Genomic DNA, 21612 nt, shown 5'->3' on the forward strand with positions numbered 1-21612 from the left:
CAGTGAGTCTGAGACTGCAATCAAAACAAGTTATATAATTTGAAGGAGGGAACAAATCAGAATCTGGCCAGATGATGGGACTTGGTCTCCCTGATGACCAAGAGGAGGGACTGTACTCTTAAATGACTGAAAATTCCCCACTGTGGCCCTTGTATGACTTGGCCCCTGCAGCTATAGCTCGCACTGCTCTTGATTAAACCCAATCTCCTACCCAATGGCTGTTAAACCACAAGGTCAATTCCTCCTCATTCCTCCAATTCCTCCTCCTAACAGTGCTCTTGCTGATTTCCTTCCACACCTGCTGACTATGGTTTTACTGTTTAACAATTTTGTACCCACTATGGGCAAAGAATGCAAAGAAATTATGAAAAATTAAAAACTGTTGTGTAAGGGTAGTGAGACTATTAAGAATTGTTCTATTTTCCAAATGTTCTCTAAGGTAGTTATATTATCTTAATATTAACTCTATCTCCTAATGGAAGAGGGGAGAGATGCATTACTTGGTGTCTACACAATTACAACCACTCCAAGAAAACATTTCCAAGAACATCTTAAGAATTTTACACTTTCCACAAAGATAGTCAAGTCTTGGGTCATCTGGGGTATTAGTTTCTTTAAACTTTTCACTTAAAAAAAATTAGACTATTTCTCCCTTAGAAATATGAATATTTGGTTTAGAAATGACCAGTGTCTCAAAAAGCTTTGATTTCCTGCCATCTACTCTTCTCCAAAATGCCAAATTAATGGCATCTGATCCTAACAAACTGAGACATCCATAGCTAAAAATGTCTTTATAATGGGGGTAGGGAGAGAGGGGGAAAAAGCAGGGGTAATTTTTTCCCAATATGTTTGTCATTATTATAGGTTATATATACAGAAGGAAAGTTAATTAAGCTTTAAAAAAAAATCCATCACACATCAATGGCTGCATTTTAATGAGTACAAAAAGTTGAGGTGTTTACTACCAATTAAAGTGGTTTTTAAATAAGCATTAATTAACACAGAAATTCAGAAGAAAGTTATACCTTGTCAAAGAAAGGCCAGTGCAGGCTATGCCCACTTCTGCTCCCATTCATATTCAGATAGTAATTAACACCAACCCTATATTTTCCATAATAATGAGGAGATGCTGTCATGTCTATCAAACAACAACACACACACAAAAGTGGTGGAATTAGAAATTCTCAACCTGAAGTAAACTTTTCAAATTTTTTCCTTCTGGGTTTTTCCCTCATCCGGGTCAGAGTTATTCAAAGAGGAGGTTAGCCTGACTTTAATGGTGGGTTTCTCTCTTTCTTTCTCCCCCTTTTGCAGGGAGCATGATGGAGGAGCGCTCATTGGTCAGAGAGGTGTTGTTCAAGTCCCCACCAGCAAATCAGAGCAAATACCCAATCATGATTTAGGAGGGTCTGCAGTGCTTCTTTTGTTTCTCAATGATTCTGTTAAATTGCATAATCCAGCTCCCTCTACCCCAATTCCTTTTAATAAATTATTATCTATCATAAGGTGGTAAGGAGGAGAAAGACATAAAATCTTTAAAACCCATAACTTAACTAGCACCCAGTCTGATGGATGGTCTCATCCTTGGGTGAAAAGTGATGGGGACTGTGCCTGAATCTGGGGAGGCACTGGGAAAGATGTTATAGGGGGAGGTCACAGGAAAGATGTTCTCAAGTACCTCAAGGCAACAAGCTCCAGAGGCTGATCCGGTGGCTTACAAGTCAGAATCTTCTTAGCAATGACCTTACTCCAACCAAATTAACATACAATTGGCCAATAAGTGAGTACATTAATTTACTAATTTATAATGGAGGAATTCAGAAATTCCCATTCTAGAGCTTGGAATTCACATGCTCCCTATCCAGTGGATCCCCTTTCCAATGTCAGCGTGCTTAGGAAAGGTAGCTGAGTTATTGATCAGAATCCTCCTTGGTGAACTCAAAATCAGAAGAGAGAAGCAGAATGGCTTTGGAATGGCCCAATGGAATTGCCCCTCTGTACCACAGGGAGACTCTCTCGTATTCAAAGCACTATGATCCCCGCACAGTGCCTCTCCTTTATACAGTGCTGCAAACACACCCACTTCGGTCTCTCTGGACTCCAATTTTCAGGGCGGATTCCTCCCTCGTTCACCAACACGTTTTGCTTTATCTAATGGTAAATTTCCTCATGTAGTGTTAATTTACTTAGTCAAATTCTCAACACGTGAAAAGCTCTTCAGTCACAGTCTTTAATGATCCAAGGATAGAACACCAAACAAGAAAGATCGACTCCAGGAGTCCATATTGGACAGGTTTTAAATCAATTTGGCTAAGTTGCTGTAGAGTCAATTCTTGAAGCTAAAGGGTGGGAATAGGCCCAGGAGGAGGCTGCATCAGCTTCCAGAGAAGGATGGTTTCTCCTCAATGGACAAAAAGGTGGCAGGATACTTCCAGAAATTCACACAAAGAAGTGGGACGAAATCTACCCTTCTTCTTGGCTCAGTGTAAGTTCGGCATCATTTATGAATAAAGAGATGGATAAAGAGATGGTTTGATTATATGACCCTTTAGTGCTGGAGTGCATTTTCAGTGTATACTCGTTGTGAGGCTGGGGTAACTCCAGAATTTCTATTTCAGACAGGTTTAAGGAGCAATCCAGTTGGAAAGGGCTGAAGAACTTGTCTGGAAGCCACATCTGCGAAGCAAGCGTGCCATTTTTTTCTAGATTGAATATACCTGGGGGTGCTGATGAAATTGAGGAAGTAAAAACTGCCATTGGTTGTGGGATCACTGGGGGTGGGGGGGAGGCCTAATTTATCTTTAAATCGTGTACAGGGCCCAGCAGGATAAGTAGTGCAAGACAAGGGTTCAAACTGTTTATTAAATGAATTGACAAGTGAGCCTTTAGTTCCACGTCAAAAACAACAAAGTCATGCCTGTGTTTTTTCCCTCACAAGCCTGCTGGCTTCTGTCTAGTTTTGTGACTAGTGACAGCACATGTCATTTATACTAACTTGTGTACTTGCCTGGGAAGAGACCGATAATGGACCAGCAAAAAAACAAAACCAAAACAAAAATCCAAAAATCTAAAGAACCCAGGCATTTAGTTAGAAAGAGAACAGGCTGAATTGACACATCAGAGAAGGTGGGGCTGGCAATCAACATGGAGTGGGAGGCAGACAGTGGCCCGAACCTCACTGAGGAGCCACAGAGCACCGATATCCTACCACTCAACTTGCAGCCATTCTACCTCAACCTTTTTATAAAAACATAGCGGTTCATCGTCCACACTCACTGCAGTCTTATCTGATCCATTTGTGCAGGAACAAACAGGCTTCAAAGAACAGTTTAGTACCGGTGTGCTTCTTAGGAGAGAATAGGAAGAGGGTGGCGATCCCCCAAATTCCAGAAGTATGAAAATCTCCTGCCTAACGTGGCTGCCACCTTGGCCTTTGCGTCTCATTCCTTTCACTGCTGTTGCCTTTAGAGAAAAAAAATGCTCATTTGGGCAGTGTTTAAACATGCAGCGGATTGTACTTCTTTCTGGGGAAGTGTGGATATGGGTAACATGCCTCCTTGGTCAAAATCTGGCAAAATGAAACATCCTTTTCTCTGTAATTCCTCAGTTATGTTACACCCATTATCTTGCTTTATTAAAATGGAAAGAACTTTCTGCTATGTGTGTCTCATTCTTCCATTTATCAGAATTGGGATAGATTGTGCCCTTCTACTCAATTTGGACAATGAAATGAGTTTCATTTTTATTTATGGGCTTCATAAATCCGTCTCACTTGCTGCTTTTCATGCCCCAGTTCCACACTGTTGTGTTGGGATTTCCCACCCTGCCAGGCAATTAAACCAAAAACTCGTGGAAAAATTTTTTTCTTTACAAAACTCTTTTAAACCCAAAATATACATAATCATCTCCATTCCGGGTCCAATATATGTAAGGGATGGGATCTCTAAGTCTTCTTTTGGAGCATCCGATTTCCCAGGTTAATTCTTCCCAGATTAATTCTGTCGTCGCCAAGCCCTCATTTGAGTTCTAAAGGTTAGTTCAAAGTTCCAGGACGGAAAGAACTCTTTAATTTTAGATCCTGTGTTTCCAAACCAGGCACCAGGCTTGTGACAGTACTAAACAGTGACTCCCGTGGAGGGACAGCAGCGGGCTCACACTCCGTGATCACCTGAGCTCAGGGCAGGATGAGCCCAGAAACAGTTCTACGTTCTAGGACAGACTCAAAGAACAGACAAACCAAAACCCCAGCCAAACCCAATCACATAGCCCTACGGCTTTAAAGGAAGGGTGGAGAGACAGAGTCCTGTTTCTCAGTACTTTGCCACTCTCAGAGGAAGTTACTGCTGTTTTTCTAAATATACAACCCAACAGCAGGCTTCTACCTGATAAGGCTGCATCCAAGAGGATCTGATAGATCTGATCCAGTCTAATAGAATTTACGGATTGGGCTCAGGTGTAGTTCAGTTCTGTAACACAGAAGTCCAGGAAAAGAAACCCAATAAAACTGTTTAGACAGAAACCCAGCAATCTGCATTTTGGATAGTTTAGACACATGCCAGGCTGAAGTTTACTTTGATCTTTTCTCTGTTTCAATCACACACACACACTATATCTATATATATCTCAACTAGGGGAAGTGGGCAAGTAATGTTTAAATCTGGCCTTACCAGGCTGTCTACTTTATTTTTTTTTTTAAAGATTTTATTTATTTATTTGAGAGAGAGAGAGCAGGAGTGGGAGGAGGGACAGAGGCAGAAACAGACTCCCCAACAAGCAGGGAGCCTGACACAGGGCTCAATCCCAGGACCCTGGGATCATGACCTGAGCCAAAGGCAGACGCTTAACCGACTCAGGCACCCAGGCGCCCCGAGGCTGTCTACTTTAGATCAGGAACCATGGCTGGTTCCTCTTTGTGTCTAGTCCATGGAAGGTGCTCCATGTTTATTAGACTCATTTATCTGAAATTCTTTGTAATGTGAGGTTGGCTGGCTGCTTCAATTGTCATGCCACTAATCACAAGGGTTGACCCAGATGCTCTGGCTGACTGGAAACGTGTTCCCTTCCTCCATGTGGAGCCTGGGAAAATATGAGCTAGAAAGCAGGAGTTTGTGAGTGTGTCTATTGCACGATGTTGACACGGTTGACACAAGTGTTTTGGTCCAGCTGGCAGGTATCTCCCTGGAGTGGAGATGGGTGGATCAGAATGTGATGAGAATGTCACCAGCCATTAGGATCACCCACCTCCCTTTGCAAACCACACAACCTTCTGGCTTCAAAGGTACTTGCCTCATAGGGAGAACAGAGCTAACATGAGTATTCTCGCTCATTTAGCAGTTACTATTATTATGGAAAATGAGTAAACTGACATTCTGACTTACATCATAATCTTTTGAACTTTTGCTAATGTGGGTCTATCCCCCTGAACCTGGTAACTGATGGTGAATCAATTTCTGGACCAGGCCAAGATGGGGTCTAGAGTCCAAATTGTGCTAGCCACAGCGGGGGTATGATACCTCAGAATTTCCTGGCTCCACAGCCAGCTAGCCCTCTTAAACATTTCTAATACTATACAACATCTCAGGAAGTACTTAATTCTACCTCAGGGATACTGCATGCTAAAATAAGCAAGAGAAATACTAGTGAGAATAAGCACTTTCTCTGTCTCATTGGATTGCTAAAGTGCATTGAAGTAAAATTTCTCAAAGAACAAAATGGTGCTTGCAAAAAATAAATTCCTTTCCTTAATAAACACCAAATGGAGATGAGCTTGAACCAACATAGAGACTCAAGGTCATTTCATAAAGTTGTGCAAGTTGTACACTGTACAAGGGCACCATCAAAGAGGCACCTTTCATATCATAGGCATTGTAGATTTTTTAATTTACTGGCCAATAGCAGTAAATGCCTGGAAGAAAGTCTGCCTTTTTCTAAATCGCACAAAGATAAATAAAGGCTGGCAGTAGCTCTGTAGGAACCCGTATCTAGTAAAAGGACAAGGTAGCTAGCATCTTCTTTTATCTTTCTTTCACTACATATATAATACATAAAAACATATTATATATTATATATTATATATTATATATATATAGCCACCCCAGAAGTCCCTCCATGGGTCCCAACTCAACCATAACCTCTCCCTTCCCCCAAAGTAACAATTAGCTATTATAGCTGTCACTTCTTTGCATTTTTAAAATCATTTTATCACCCAAATGTATATCACTAGACAATATTGTTAAGTCTTGCCCTTCTTAAAAAAATTTATTTTTTTAAGATTTTATTTATTTATTTGACACAGAGAGAGAGTACAAGCAGGGGGAGCGGCAGGCAGAGGAAGAGGGAGAAACAGACTCCCCGCTGAGCAAGTGCTGGATGCAGGGCTCGATCCCAGCATCCTGGGATCACGACCTGAGCCGAAGGCAGACGCTGAACGACTGAGCCACCCAGGCGCCCTATTTCCCAGTTTTCAAGATATGAATTGGTTTATCTTCTCTGAAGGTGATCAATTCTTTTTAATATCATTATCAAATAATGAACTTAAACATATATGATAAGTTTCAATTCTTACCATTATTGAAGGTCAAACTGTCCCATCTTTGACCAGTAGGAGGCTCTGAGTCTTTTTGACATGACCCTAGAAGTCTTTAATAGTTTCCTTGTTATCTAAAATGTTCCAAGTTCATTTTATAAACTTCCTGCCCTAGACTTATTTCTCCAAGAAGCCCTAATTTCTTTTATAGACAAATGGCATTTCAAAACCACAATCTGGGTACTAGAGATGCTCTTTGCTAAATTAGACATAGCTTCTAGGACTTTTCAGTGAAAAGAACTAGGAAATAATATTGATTCAAAGATAAAAACATCTCATAAATTTACATTGTACTTTCTTTGCAAATTCAATACTATACAGCTTTTACTTAACCACTCTATAACAGTGGAATCTCTGATCTCTCATTCTGAGAATGCTGGGTTCTTAAAAGCAGAGGGAATGACAGAATTAGAACATCCCAATGTTACTGTTTTATCCCACATTACACAGCAACAATCTCAGAATGACAATACTAATATCACCACCAATATGATTCCCAAAAACATTTAAATTTTTTTGCATACATTCTCCCTACTTTTCCCATTAAAAAAAAAAAAAAGTTCTACTACATTTACACTGTGAGACCATGTAGCCATTGACACTATACTCTCTCCCCTTTCCTTAGTCCTCTGTTAGTCCTATTTCTACAGGACAACTATTTAATGTGTAAGTTCTTATGTTGGTGTCTTTCTTATTTCTTTAGTCATTTACAACACATTCTCTACTAGATTCCTCAGGAATAGCTCATGAGAATAATACTCCCTGAATACTTGCATGTTGATAACTATTTGTGCCCTGTGTTCTCAAAGTCAGTTTTGCTGGGTATAAAATCCTTGGCTCACTTTTTCTTTCCTTACTTTAAATATGTTGTTTCATTTTTCCCCCTCAATAAAGTACTGCTGTTGAAAAGTGTAATTATAAACTAACTTTTCTGCCTTATAAGTCATGTGCACTTCTTATTCTAGAAGGTCAAGCATTTCCCCTTTTTTTGGTGTTAATCATATTGTCAACGTTCTCAGGTATGCAGTATGCTCTTTCCATGTAGCTTCAATTTTTTTTTTTTTAATTTCAAAAACGTTTCTTGAATTCGTTTTTACAGTTCAGTTGCCTTGCTTTGGTTTTCTTTGTAATCTCCAACAACTATATGTTTGATCTTCTTTGCCTACTTCAATATTTAGCACTTTCTCTTGAATCCTTTTTATCTCTTCCTTAATTTTTTTTTGTTTTTAAAAATGTTCTGACTTCTAGTTTCCAGTTCCACATGTAAGGAGCTTGGAAGCTACTGATCCGTCCCCACAACAAGTATAATTCTGAACAGACTGGAAAACTAACAACTCTTTTGGGAATTGTAAGAGAGGGAAGGGTACACAAGGCAACCTGTTGTCCCCAGGCTGGAGAGAAAGACAGGTGAAGTCACAGCTTACCAGAGCAGAGACTTACAAGTGTAAAACACTGGGAACCAAGGCCAGGGTAGGAAAACCTAAACTGTAATTGACAAGTTGATGGGAGGCTCAGGGCAGACAGGTCTGCAAGTTAAAAACTCCAGGGGACTCAGTCACAATATCCCACAATATTGTGAAATATACTTCCAGCAGTTTGACCAAGTTCCCACAGTAAATACTGGAGAAAAATACCCTTGTGCTTCTGTGCTTCCAGCAAGGCAGGGGAAAAGAAATCATTTTGAAATATGCAAGGGCAGTCTGTTCTTCTTAACAAGACCTGCCCTCCAGGGAAACTAGTTAACCAGAGCCTAACCTTCTGGGGTATTATCAGAGCCAACTGACCTGGGGAAGGGAAACATCCAACTCCGGTCCACTTTAGCCATCCTGTCCTACCTAAGGGGGTTGAAAAAAATTCTTGTGAAGCTCACAGTCCAGAGGCATAGCCTCACTAAAAGAGTGAGACTTCATCATAGGACGACAGAATGCTTCCTCTTACCTCACATCTCACAGTGACGCTACTAAAGGCCTATTTACAGCAGGTCATTTTACCCAGTACATCATGTCCAGCTATCAAGAAAAAATTACAGGGCAGACCCAAAGGCAAAAAACACAACTTGAGGAAACAGAGAAAGCACCAGAACTAGACAGAGCAGGGATGTTCAAATTTTCATATTGGGAATTTAAAACAACTATGATTAATACAGTAAGGGCTCTAACGGATAAAGTAGACAGTGCATAAGAACAGATGGACAATGTAAGCAGAGAGATGGAAATCCTAAGAAAGAACCAAAAAGAAATGCTGAAGATTTAAAACACACACACACACACACACACACACACACACACACACAAAACCACTACAACAGAAATGAAGAATACCTTTGAAGGGCTTTTTAGTAGACTAGACATGGCTGAGGAAAGAATTTCTGACCTAGAGGATATATCAATAAAATCCTTGAAAACCGAAAAGCAAAGAGAACAAATATTGAAAAAAAACAGACTATCCAAGGACTGTGGGGCAAATGCAAAACATGTGATACACAAATAATGAGAACACCAGAAGGAGAAGAAAGGAAAAGAAAAAGATACTGAAACAATAATGACAGAGAATTTCCCCAAATTAATGTTAAGACATCAAACCACAGATCCAGGAAGCTCAGACAACACCAAGCAGAATAAATTCCAAAAAACCCACAAATCAAACCAAACCAAACAAAAACAAACCACTACACCTACACATACCACTTTTTTTTTAAAGATTTTATTTATTTATTTGACAGAGACAGAGATAGTGAGAGCAGGAACAAAAGCAGCAGGAGTGGGAGAGGGAGAAGCAGGTTTCCCCCCGAGGAGGGAGCCCGATGTGGGACTCGATCCCAGGACCCTGGGATCATGACCTGAGCCAAAGGCAGATGCTTAATGACTGAGCCACACAGGCACCCTACATATACCATTTTATACCACAGTAAAGATAAAGGAAAAATTCTGAAAGAAGCCTAAGTAAAAAGAATACCTTAACTACAGAATAACAAAGGTAAGAATCATATCCAACTTCTCAGAAACCATGTAAACAAGAGAAGAGAGTGAAATATTTAAAACATTGAGAGAAAAAAACACCAACCTAGAATTTTGTACCTTGAGAAATTAACATTCAAAAGTGAAGAAGAAAAAAAGACTTTCTCACAAACAAAAACTGAGGAAGTTTGTTGCCAGATTTCTACCTTGCAAGAAATGTTAAAAGAAGTTCTTTAGAGAAAAGGGAAATAATATAGGTCAGAAACTCAGATCCACATAAAGTAACAGAAAACATTAGAGAAGGAATAACTGAAAAACCTTTATTTTCTTATTCTTGACTGATCTGACAAGAATTTGTTCAAAATAATGCCAATAACATAATCAATTATGTATGTATATATATACACACACACACATATATGTAAATGCATATATATATATATATATATATATATATATATATGCTTATATATAAGTAAAATGAATGACAGCAATGATACAAGGGACAGAAGGGAGGAATTAGGATTATTTTGTTATTATAAAGTACTCAGACTACCTGTGAAGTGATATAATATCTGAAAGTGGACTTGGATTAGCTGTAAATGCATATTGCAAACTCTAGGGCAACCACTAAAAAAGAAGAGAGGGGAGGGGAGGGGAGGGAAGAAGAAAGGAGAGGAGAAGAGAAAGGGAGAGAAAAGAGAGAGTGAAAGAAAGACCAATATGCTAAGAAAGGAGAGAAATTCAAATTACACAAAATGCTCAATTAAAACAACAGGCAGAAAAAGAGCAGAAGACAAAACTACAAAGAACAAGGGTGGGATGCCTGGGTGGCTCAGTCAGTTAAGCTTCCGATTCCTGATTTTTGCCTCAGGTCATGGAGATGGAGCCCCATGTCAGGTTCTGCACTCAGGAGGGGGTCTGTTTCAGATTCTCTCTCCCCCTCTCCCTCTGCCCCTCCTCCTGTATGCTCTCTCTCTAAAATAAATAAATCTTTTTTAAAAAAAGAACAAGGGCAAAAAATAGAGAAGAGTAATGAATATTAATCCAATGATATCAATATCACTTTGAAAGTCAATGGTCTAAATGCATCAATTAGAAGACAGAGATTGTCAATCACAAAAACAAGAACAAACTATATGTTGTCTACAAGAAACCCACTTTACACATAGAGACACATATAGATTACAATTACGATTAAAATTAAAGTGGATGGAGAAAAATACACCATGCTATCACTAATTAAAAGAAGGAGTGCTACATTAATTTCAGATAAAGCAGACTTCAAAGAAAGGAAAGTGATCAGGGATAAAGAGAGGCATTATGTAATGAAAAAGAATAAATTCTCTAAGAAGACACACTCATCCTTAATGTGCATGTGCCTGACAACAGAACGGCACACCATGTGAGGCAAAAACTAATAGAATTGCAAAGAGAAATAGATGAATCCACTAACATAGTTGGGGGATTCAACATTCCTCTATCAGAAATGAACAGAACCAACAGGCAGAAAATTAGTAAAGACGATGTTGAACTCAACAACACCATCAATCAACTAGATATAATTGACATCTATAAACTACTTCATCCAAGAACAGCAGAATATATATTCTCCTGAAGCTCACATGGAACATTTACAAAGATACGCCACATTCTGGGCAATGACACGCTTCTTTTTTTTTTTTTTTTTTTTAAGATTTTGTTTATTTATTTGACACACAGAGAGAGAGAGCACAAGCAAGGGGAGCGGCAGAGGGAGAGGGAGAAGCAGGCTCTGCTAAGCAGCCCGATGCGGGGCTTGATCCCAGGACCCTGTGATCATGACCTGAGCCGAAGGCAGCTGCTTAACCGACTGAGCCACCCAGGCGCCCCAATGACACACTTCTTAACAAATTTAAGAAAACAGAAATCATTTGTCTGCTTTCAAACCACAATGAAATTAAATAAATAAATATAAATATATAAAATATATAATATAAATATTAATTAAATCAGTAACAAAGGATGACTGGACAATCCTAAAATACATGGAAATTAAACAAACCAAAAACCATTTGAAATTACACATGGGTCAAAGAAGACATCTCAAGATAAATTTTAGAATATTCTGAACTAAATGAAAATACAACTTACCAAAATTTGTGGGATGCAGTGAAAGTCCTTAGAAAGAAATTTACAGCATTGGATGCATATATTGGGAAAGAAGAAAGATCTAAAATCAGTCTTCTAACTTTTTACTTAGGAAACTATAAAAAGAAGAGCAAATTAAATCCAAAGTAAGCTGAAGTAAACAATAAAATTTAGAGCAGAAATCAATGAAATTGAAAACAGGAAACCAAAAGAAAAAAACAAAAACAAAAACAAAGGCTGATTCTTTGAAAAGATCAATAAAATCTATAAGCTCTCACCAGACAAAAAGAGGACAAAAATTACTAATATCAGAAATGAAAAGGGGGATACCATATGACCTCACTGATATGAGGAACTCTTAATCTCAGGAAACAAACTGAGGGTTGCTGAAGTGGGGGTGGGTGGGAGGGATGGGGTGGCTGGGTGATAGACATTGGGGAGGGTATGTGCTATGGTGAGCACTGTGAATTGTGCAAGACTGTTGAATCACAGATCTGTACCTCTGAAACAAATAATGCAATATATGTTAAGGAAAAAAAAAAGAAGATAGCAGGAGGGGAAGAATGAAGGGGGGGAAATCGGAGGGGGAGACGAACCATGAGAGACGATGGACTCTGAAAAACAAACTGAGGGTTCTAAGGGGAGGGGGGTGGGAGGATGGGTTAGCCTGGTGATGGGTATTAAAGAGGGCACGTTCTGCATGGAGCACTGGGTGTCATGCACAAACAATGAATCATGGAACACTACATCAAAAACTAATGATGTAATGTATGGTGATTAACATAACAATAAAAAAGTCAAAAAAGAAAAAAAAAGGGGGGGATACCACTACAGGCCTTACAAACATTAAAAGGATAATAAAGGAATACTATAAACAACCCTATGCTTACAAATTTGAAAACCTAGATGAAAATGGACTAATTCCTTGAAAGACACAATCTGCCAAAAGTCATACAAGAGCTAGGTAATCTAAATAGGCCTATATCTATTAAATAAATTGAATCAATAATAATAGTTAACAGACTTTCAAAACAGAAAGCACCAGGTCCAAATGAGTTCACTGGTGAATTCTATCACAAAATTAGGAAAAAATTATACCAAGTATCTACAAGCTATTCCAGAATGCAGAAGCAGAGGGAATACTTCCCAATGCATTCTATGAGGCCAGCATTATTCCAATAACAAAACCAGACAAAGATATTCCAAGATATATCTCTCATGAACATAGATGCAAAATTTCTCAACAAAATATTAGAAAATCTAAACAAAAATAATTATACACCATGCCCAAATGAGATTCATTCCAGGTATGCAAGGCTGGTTCAACATTCAAAAATAAACTAATGAATTCTCACATCAACAGGCTAAAAAAGAAAAATCACATGATCATATCAGTAAATGCAGAAAAAGCATTTGACAAAATCAAACCCCCCATTCATGGTAAAAATTCTTAGTGAAGTAGGAATTGAGGGGAGATTCCTCAGCTTGATTTCACATTTACAAAAAAAAAAAAAAAAAACCCTATAGCTAACATTATACTTAATGGCAAGAAACTTGAAGCTTTCCAGCTAAGATAAGATACAAGGCAAGGATATCCCCTCTCACTACTCCTTTCAACATCATACTGGAAGTTCTAGTTAATGTAGTAATACAAGAAAAAAGAAACAAAAGTTCAGTTTAGACAGAAAGAAATAAAACTATTTGTTCACAAATGACATGGCCATCTTCTGGAAAATCTGAAAAAAAAAATCGCCAAAAATCTCTTGGAACTAATAACTATACCATATATACTATATATATATATATATATATATATATATATATATATATATAAAACCATATATATAAAACCATATATATATTGCAGTATACAATTTCCTATACACCAGCATGAATAGTGGAATTTAAAATTAAAAACACAATACATATTAGCACCCCCACCAAAATGAAATACTTAAGTATAAATTGAACAAAAAAAGGACAAGATCTATGTAAGGAAAACTACAAATAAATGGAGAGATATTCCATATTCATGGATAGGAAGGCTCAATATTGTCAAGATGTCCATTCTCCCTACTTTGATCTATAGATTCAGTGCAATCCCAATCAAAATCTCAGCAAGTTATTTTGTGGATAGCAACAAACTGATTGTAAAGTTTATAGGGATAGCCAAAATACCCAGGATAGCCAACACAATATTGAAGAACAACAAAATTAGACCACTGACACTACACGACTTGAAGATTTAGTGTAAAGTCACCAAGACAGTATGGTAGTGGCAAAAGAATAGAATGGAACAGAACAAACAGCCCAGAAAGAGAACCACATAAATACAGTCAACCAATCTTTGACAAAAGAGCCAGGGGAATACAATGGAGAAAAGATAGTCTTTTCAACAAGTAGTGTCAGAACAACTGGACATCTGCATGAAAAAGAGAAAAAGAAAGAAAGAAAAGAAAAGAAAGGAAGAGAGAGGGAGAGGGAGGGAGGGAAGGAACAAACGAACGAACAAACGAACAAACGAACGAACGAACAGGGAGGGTGTAATTTTTGTACATTCTTCACAAAAATTAACTAAAAATGGATCACAGACCTAAATGTAAAATACAAACTATAAAACTCCCAGACTACAACATATGGAAAAAAAACCCTAGATGACCTTGGGTATGGCAATGACTTTTATATACAACACCAAAAGCACAATCCGTGAAAGAAATAATTGATAAGCTAGACTTCATTAAAATTTAAAACTTCTGCTCGCAAAAGACAATGTCAGGAGAATGAGAAGATAAGCCACAGACTGTGAAAAATTATTTGCAAAAGACACATCTGATAAAGGACTGTTCACCAAAATACACAAAGAACACTTGAAACTCGACGATAAGAAAATGAACCCAATTAAAAAACGGGCCAAAGATCTTAACAAGTATCTCAAGAAAAAAAGATACACAGATGGCAAATAATCACATGAAAAGATGCTCAACATCATATGTGATCAGCAAAGGGAAAATTAAAACAATGACATACCACTATACACCTATTAGAATGGCCAAAGTCTAGAACACTAATAACACTAAATACTGGCAAGAATGTGGAGCAAGAGGAACTCATGTTCACTGCTGGTGGGAATGCTGAATGGTACAGCCACTTGGGAAGACAGCTTGACAGCTTCTTACAGAGCTAAACATACTCTTACCATACAATCCAGCAATAGTATTCCCTGGTATTTACCCAAATGAGTTGAAAACTTATGTCCACACAAAAACTTGCACAGAGATGTTTATAGCTTTATTCATAGTTGCCAAAACTTGGAAGTAACCAGGATGACCTTCAGTAGGTGAACAGATAAAACTGTGGTACATCCAGACAATGGAATATTATTCAGTACTAAAAAGAAATGAGCTACCAGGCCCTGAAGATGTGCAGGAAGCTTAAATGCATATTACTAGGTGAAAGGTGCCAATCTGAAAAGGCCACATAACATATAATTCCAACTACATGAAATTCTGGAAAAAGCAAAACTATGGAGACCATAAATTCAGTGGTTGCCAGATGTTGGGTGGGTGGGGTGGAGAGGTGAGGAGTGGGTAGGGAGGAATGAACAGGCAGAGCACACAGGATTTTTTAAGCAATGAAAATACTCTTTATACCATAATGATGGAAACATGTCATTATACATTTGTTCAAACCGGTAGAATGTGCAACACCAAGAGTGAATCATAATGCAAACCATGGACTTGGGGTGACTACAATGATGTGTCAAAGTAGATTCACCAATTGTAACAAATACACCACACTGGTGGGCTATGTTGATAATGGGGGAGGCTGTGCATACGTGGGGCAAAAGGCATACGAGAAAGCTCTGTTTCCCTTCTTCTGTGAACCTGAAACTGTAAAAGCTTAAAATTTTTTTTTCTTTTCATGTTACATTTCTCTTAAGGCATTATCTGTTGTGTTCATTCACTCTTGTGGTCCTTCTAGTTTAGTTTTCATTTCTAAAATAGAAATTTTTATTTCTAATTCCTTCCCAAGTTTTTTTTTTTTTTTTTAATTTTTTCTTTTATTTCTAACTCCTTCTGGAGTTATCACCTCATTTCTGAGTTTTCTAATTAGGATTTAGGTTGTTCTTTCACATCTTATATAATTTTCTTAGTGTCCTTCAGTTCATTTGGAAATAAATTAATTGTGATCTATTTTGTGAGCGCATCTTTGTGAATATTTTCATTGTAAGACTATTACTCTATTCCTAAATCTCTTTTTCTCTTGTAACTTTGCATGGGACTTGATGCTGATTGTTTTCTGTTGTGCATTTTTAATGTGAAATTAGTTTTCCTAAACTATGAGAACGAAACAAGTTAAATTTTTAAAAAGGCTCTAACTTCACAGAGCTCCCTCTTCTGTAGTGTTAAAAAAAAAAAATGACACATTGCTTTGAAATTTCCTGGCTGCTCTTCCTTTCCTTTGAATTGGACCTTTCTCTTGTCCCTACCCTGTTCAATTTTGATTGCATTCCCAGCAATTTCTCCTCAGTGTAGGGCCCTGTACTAGAACGCAGTTCTGGTGGGTCAATTTTGAGAGTTCAAAAGGGCCAGCGCCTTTAATCCCTCTTATTACGAGCTCTTTGCACTTACCAGGTGTTAGAGTGGGCAAAATGCCTTCACCTTCAGGTGTTGTTCTCAGATTGGTCCACTGAGTTTCCTAGTGAACACCCGTGGGCTCCTTGGGGCTCTCCTCTTCTCGGACTCGGTCAAGGGCTGGCTTCTTTTTGTCTCCCACATGGATGCCCACCTCACACAAGTCTATGGTCATTGCTATTCTGTCTCCAAAGGCTTGCATTTTGAGATTTGTGGTATCTCGTCACCTAGTTTTGTTGTAAATGTTGTCTATGAATTTTGACTTTGCTACGATCTCTGTACGTTTTTATGTGGGATTATGTAGGTAGTATGTTACTGCCATTAACCACCACCATCTTCCCAGGATCATTACCATCTTTTAATTCAAGCTTATTTTTGCTATGTTCCTCCTCTTGGTTCCTTCTTTCAGCCTGTCACAGGAAAAACTTGGCCTCAGTTTGTAAAGAGCCCCTGTATTTTTATATAGATATATTTGTGTGGTGTGTGTGTGTGTGTGCGAGAGAGAGAGAGAGATGGGCAGAAACGGGGTCATGCATGAGAGGAAGTTACTAATTGGGGGCAGGTTGCAAAAAGTTAAAGACACAGTTCCTGCCCTTAGGAGTTCGTAACAGAAGAATCCAACACACATCCACTCAGTGAAGCAGAATTACAACTACTTAGTTTCCGATCACAGCTCTTAGCTTCTGATGCCAACTGGGGCAAATCAACTTCTTGGGATTTTAGTTTCTCCATTTGTAAAACACAGAACCTATCACTTGCCCTGTCCAACTGTATAGGTTGCAGGGAAGAAAGAAAATAATGGAAGGATATGCAACCTGGTCACCAATGACCCACATCCTGGGGGCGGGAGCCCTGCGTTCCTCATCTGTCTCTGCCCCCTCCATGTCTCTGAGGGTGCTAGCCACATTCTGAGCACTCACTGTTTGCACCTTGAAAAAAGTACTAGCAGCCCTATTACGTGATAATTAACTTTAAAAGTTCCTCAGTCTCCTGAATGATGACAAGAGTTAATAGGCCCTTGTTTGGGAGATGGAGAGGCTAGCCTCAAAAATGACCCTTCACATCGAAGAAATGGCCTTCACTTCAAAAGTCAACCATCAGAAGACTCAGAAGAGCTGAGTTTTCTAAATGCATTTTTTATTATTCAGCCTTCAGCAGAAATGTCACCTTTCTAAAGCAAGCTGTTATCATGCGCTCCCCGTGCCAAACAGGCGCCTCTGAGGAGCAGGATTTTATCTCAACATTTTTAGTGATTTGTGTTTCTCTTTCAAGGAGCTCCATGCCTTAAGGCACCTGAAACACTAACAGGAAGAAGGTAAGGTGACGCGAGGAGCAGGCTCCAACATGAAAACAGGGATTTCTGCAGAACAGGTCCAGGATCAGCATCAAAGCTGCAGGAGGCGGTCACCCTGTCCAATAATTCATGGCCTCCCAGTGCAGCCCACTGTTTTCTGGTGGGCTCCTTGGTTGAAACCATATTCTCAAAGAAACTCCGTTTTGTGACAGGGCCCCATTAGCAGGCTCCGCCACATGACAGGCCTAGACGCAGCCAGCACAACTGCCGCGACGCTTGCCAATAAGCCAGATGCTGCCACATATTGGCATCTGGGTCCTGGAATAGCAACCATGTTCCCAGTCTGGCTAGGGATTCTGACCCTAGCTACGGAAGGAGACAAAGGAAGGAAAGAAAGAGACGGAGCAAGGGGAGGGAGGGCAGACGGTGGAAGAGTCTCTTGGTAATTTCCCTACCATGGATTTAGAGCTTCCGCAACAAAAGGCTCGTTGGAAAGCTGCTACCAATGCTGCAATGGGCGGGAGAGGTAGAGATGGGGAGCATTCTGAACCCAGCGAGCTGTTCTGGCACCTGGGAGTGGGGCTAGTGATTCCAAAGGAGACAGCTGCAGCAGGCAGCAACACTCAGCCCCCCACTGCCACACACCATGATAGCCCACAGTGGAGATAAGCTACTGGATAGAGCTTCGATCTGCAGCAGAGGGACGGAGAGCGGCAACACCGGGATGGCTGTCGCTTTCTGCTTTCTGGGTGTCAAGGTTTACCAGCACCAGGAAGGCCAACTAAACGGTGAGGGCGAGATCCAGACCAGCAGTCTGGAGGAGATCCTTTCAATCAAGAGAGGATGACTGGGGTGTTTTGATCGCAGGAGCAGGAGACGGGCAAAAGGACACCCTGCGCCCCCACCGTGGCTTTTGATGCCGAGATGAGACCGGCCTGAGTGAAGCTTCGGGTCCTGCTGGCATCATATGAGGCAGAGGTGTGGCCCAGGAGGGGGTGAGTTGAACTGAGTTAAGTTTAGGGTTTGAGGTAAGAGGTGAGAGAATAAGAAACAGGTGGCACTTCCTCTTTCTCAAAACACCAAGTTCTGTGCAGCAACCCCTTTCCCCATATCCTATTGGCCGAGAATTGTTCGGGGCCTTACACTCGAAAGACAGGTTTTAGGAGTGAGAGAATGAGAGACAGACCTTAAGGTGGAAAGAGTCCTGGCCCCTGCAGTCAGAAGGTTCGGGAAAGAGCCCCAAAGGTCCTTTACCAACAGGAGAGCTGCTTCTCTCAGGGGCAAGGTGCCCTCTCTGTTCACCAGATACCATCCTCCCCAACCAGAACCACCTCGGTGTGCCTCTCGTCGTAATCAGTGGGAGTGTGTGGGGAGGGGTGGGCGTTAGTGGGAACCTCTGCCTACCACTGGGTGGTCCCTGAAGCAATTGGAGCCTGAGCAGGGGCACCGCAAGAGACAGAGGCAGCAATGGCTGTCACTGAGGTCCCACCTACCCAAAATGCGCAATTATCTAAACATTCTGCAGATGCTCGGGGGAGGTCAAGTCTCTCTTTGGGCAAGAGAAACTTTACTAATAATCTCATCTAACAATCTTGGTACCTTATAAACAACAGAGCCTTAATTTAAAGTGAAGAATAAGAAGACAGTGGATCACCCACATCCCCCTCTTCCCCACACATACACACGCTTAACCTTCAAGGAACATCTAGGACCTTTCACTTCATCCCTGTGAAGCGTGATGCCCATTTTCAAAAGGCAAAACCGAGTCTACCAAGAAAACACCCCAGCTGAGTCCCTCAGTTCTAAAGAGAATACTCTTTATTCTCTTTACTGAGAATGTTCTGCCACACTTCACAATCCAATGAGAACATTCTGGTGTCTTTCTCAGACTTGGTTTAGCATTTTTACACTCAGATTTTGGACAGTGCAGGGACTAAATACTAAATTTTCACCATGGCTCCGTTTTAGGAAAGAACAAATAATCCAATGGTATACAACAAATAATGAAAAGAATTGCAATTATAATTTGGCGTTTATTCTATTTCAAAAAGGGATTTGAGATAACAGAGCTATCTATAAAGGGGTGGGTTATTTGAATCTAGATAACCAAGACAGAACTGGCTGAGTCTCTTTGCGGGAATCGAATCACTCCCCACGTGCTCCTCCTCTTACCCCCTTTTTCCTCATGCAGTTGGCTATTCCCCTTGCCATTTCCCTTCCTCCTTGTCCTCACTTCTGGTGATTCCCGTTGACGCAAGGCCTCCCTGGCTCAGCCTCCTGGGAAATATTCTAAGTGTTGGGAAATGTCTTCAAACTCAAAACACATATCACAAGGAGGGTTGCATATGATCATAAAAGGCAGCGGCAATCAGCTTTTGTTAAACTAAGCCAGTGGTTCTCAAATTTAATCATGCATCAGAATCACCTGGAAGAGCTTGTCAATAAAACAAATTGCTGTGCGGGCCCCCAGAGTTCTGATTTAGTAGATTTGGGACAGGGCCTAAGAATTTACATTTCTACCAAGTTCCCAGGTGATGCTAACGTTCATGGTCTGAGGATCAGTTTTTCTTTCATTTTGCTGAAACTTTTTTATTTGGAAATAATTTCAAACTTAAAGAAAAGCTGCAAGAAGAATAAAAATCACCCTATTCCCCTGACCCATTTTGAGAACCACTGAGCTAAGCTAAATATGTGTCAGAGGTCTGGGACAAAGAGCAATCACCTGGCAGGATGTAATGCCTTCTAAGAGCAAGAGTGGAACACTACCCAAATAGAAAGCAAACCAATCATTTAAAGGCCAAGGGTGGGCAGGAGTGCCACAAAATGATAAAAGAAAGTGAGTTGGGACCTGGGGGGCTTTAAGCTCTGAATAGTAAATATCATTATCAACCAATGGGGAGAGTGTGTAAGCTCCCCTGGTTTGTCTCTCTGGTGATTCCTCGGGGGTGATTTTAAAAACAACAAATCCATAATCTCCTGGTATAAACTGGCTTCAAGGAAAAAGGAAAGCAATTATTTGATAGGGAAACTCTATACACAAGAGACATGGACAAGAAGACGATTATGTACCCCCTCCTTTGTTTTCTACCACCTTAATTCAGGACTTCAGCTCTTGCCTGAATTTCTGCAATAACTCCTGAGCTCTCTGCCTCTAACCATTCTTCAATTTATTCTCCATTCTCACCCTAAAATTATCTTTTCAATGGCAGGCTGCAATAATGTCAGTTAAGAACCTTCCCTAGCTCCCCACAACCTAGAGAATGAAATCCAAATGTCTCAGCATGGCATTTAACCTGGCCCCAACCTACCGTTCAAATTCCTATACCTATAAACCAGTCCAAACAATACGCACAGCTTTACATTTCCCCATCTCCATGTTCTTTGTACACAATTGTGTGTGTGTGATTTTTTTTGTTTTGTTTTGTTTTTTGCTCCCCTGGAATTCTTCCTTCTCCCCAAACAAAATCTTTTTTTTTTTAAATCTTCACGTTTAAAAATACTATTCAAACTTCAGGCTACTGTTCCAATACAAGAAGCTTCCCTGCAGTTCCTCAGATCTCTCCTCTGTGTGTTCACCATACTCTATTTGTTCCCTAGAACACTTACAACAATCTGCCCTACTTATTATTTATGCTTTCTTTTCCCTGGGTTTTACAAGGTCCTTGAAGATAGGCACCATGTCTTTTGTTCAGTGACCAGAGAAGTCCAGAACAGGGAAGAAGGGTAGATGAAGAGAGAAAAAGGAAGAAATGAGCAAACGGTAGGAGGGCATGGTGAGGGGGGAAACTCAGTTTTAAAATTTTCTTATTCAGAATCTTTTTTACTGAAGACAGATTCTTCAAATATTTAACACATTTTCTCTCCAGGACAATCCCAAGAGACTGAATAGTTATATGAGTTTTCTTTTGTTTTGCCAACACCACAACCCCTTTTCTTCTTGTTTTCTGTCACTCTCGAGTCAATTTCATGTATATCTCCCACATGAAAAAGGCAACCTCACACCGCAATCAT

The sequence above is a fragment of the Halichoerus grypus genome, chromosome 7 (genome assembly GCF_964656455.1).
Source record: "Halichoerus grypus chromosome 7, mHalGry1.hap1.1, whole genome shotgun sequence".
Classification (NCBI taxonomy): Eukaryota; Metazoa; Chordata; class Mammalia; order Carnivora; family Phocidae; genus Halichoerus; species Halichoerus grypus.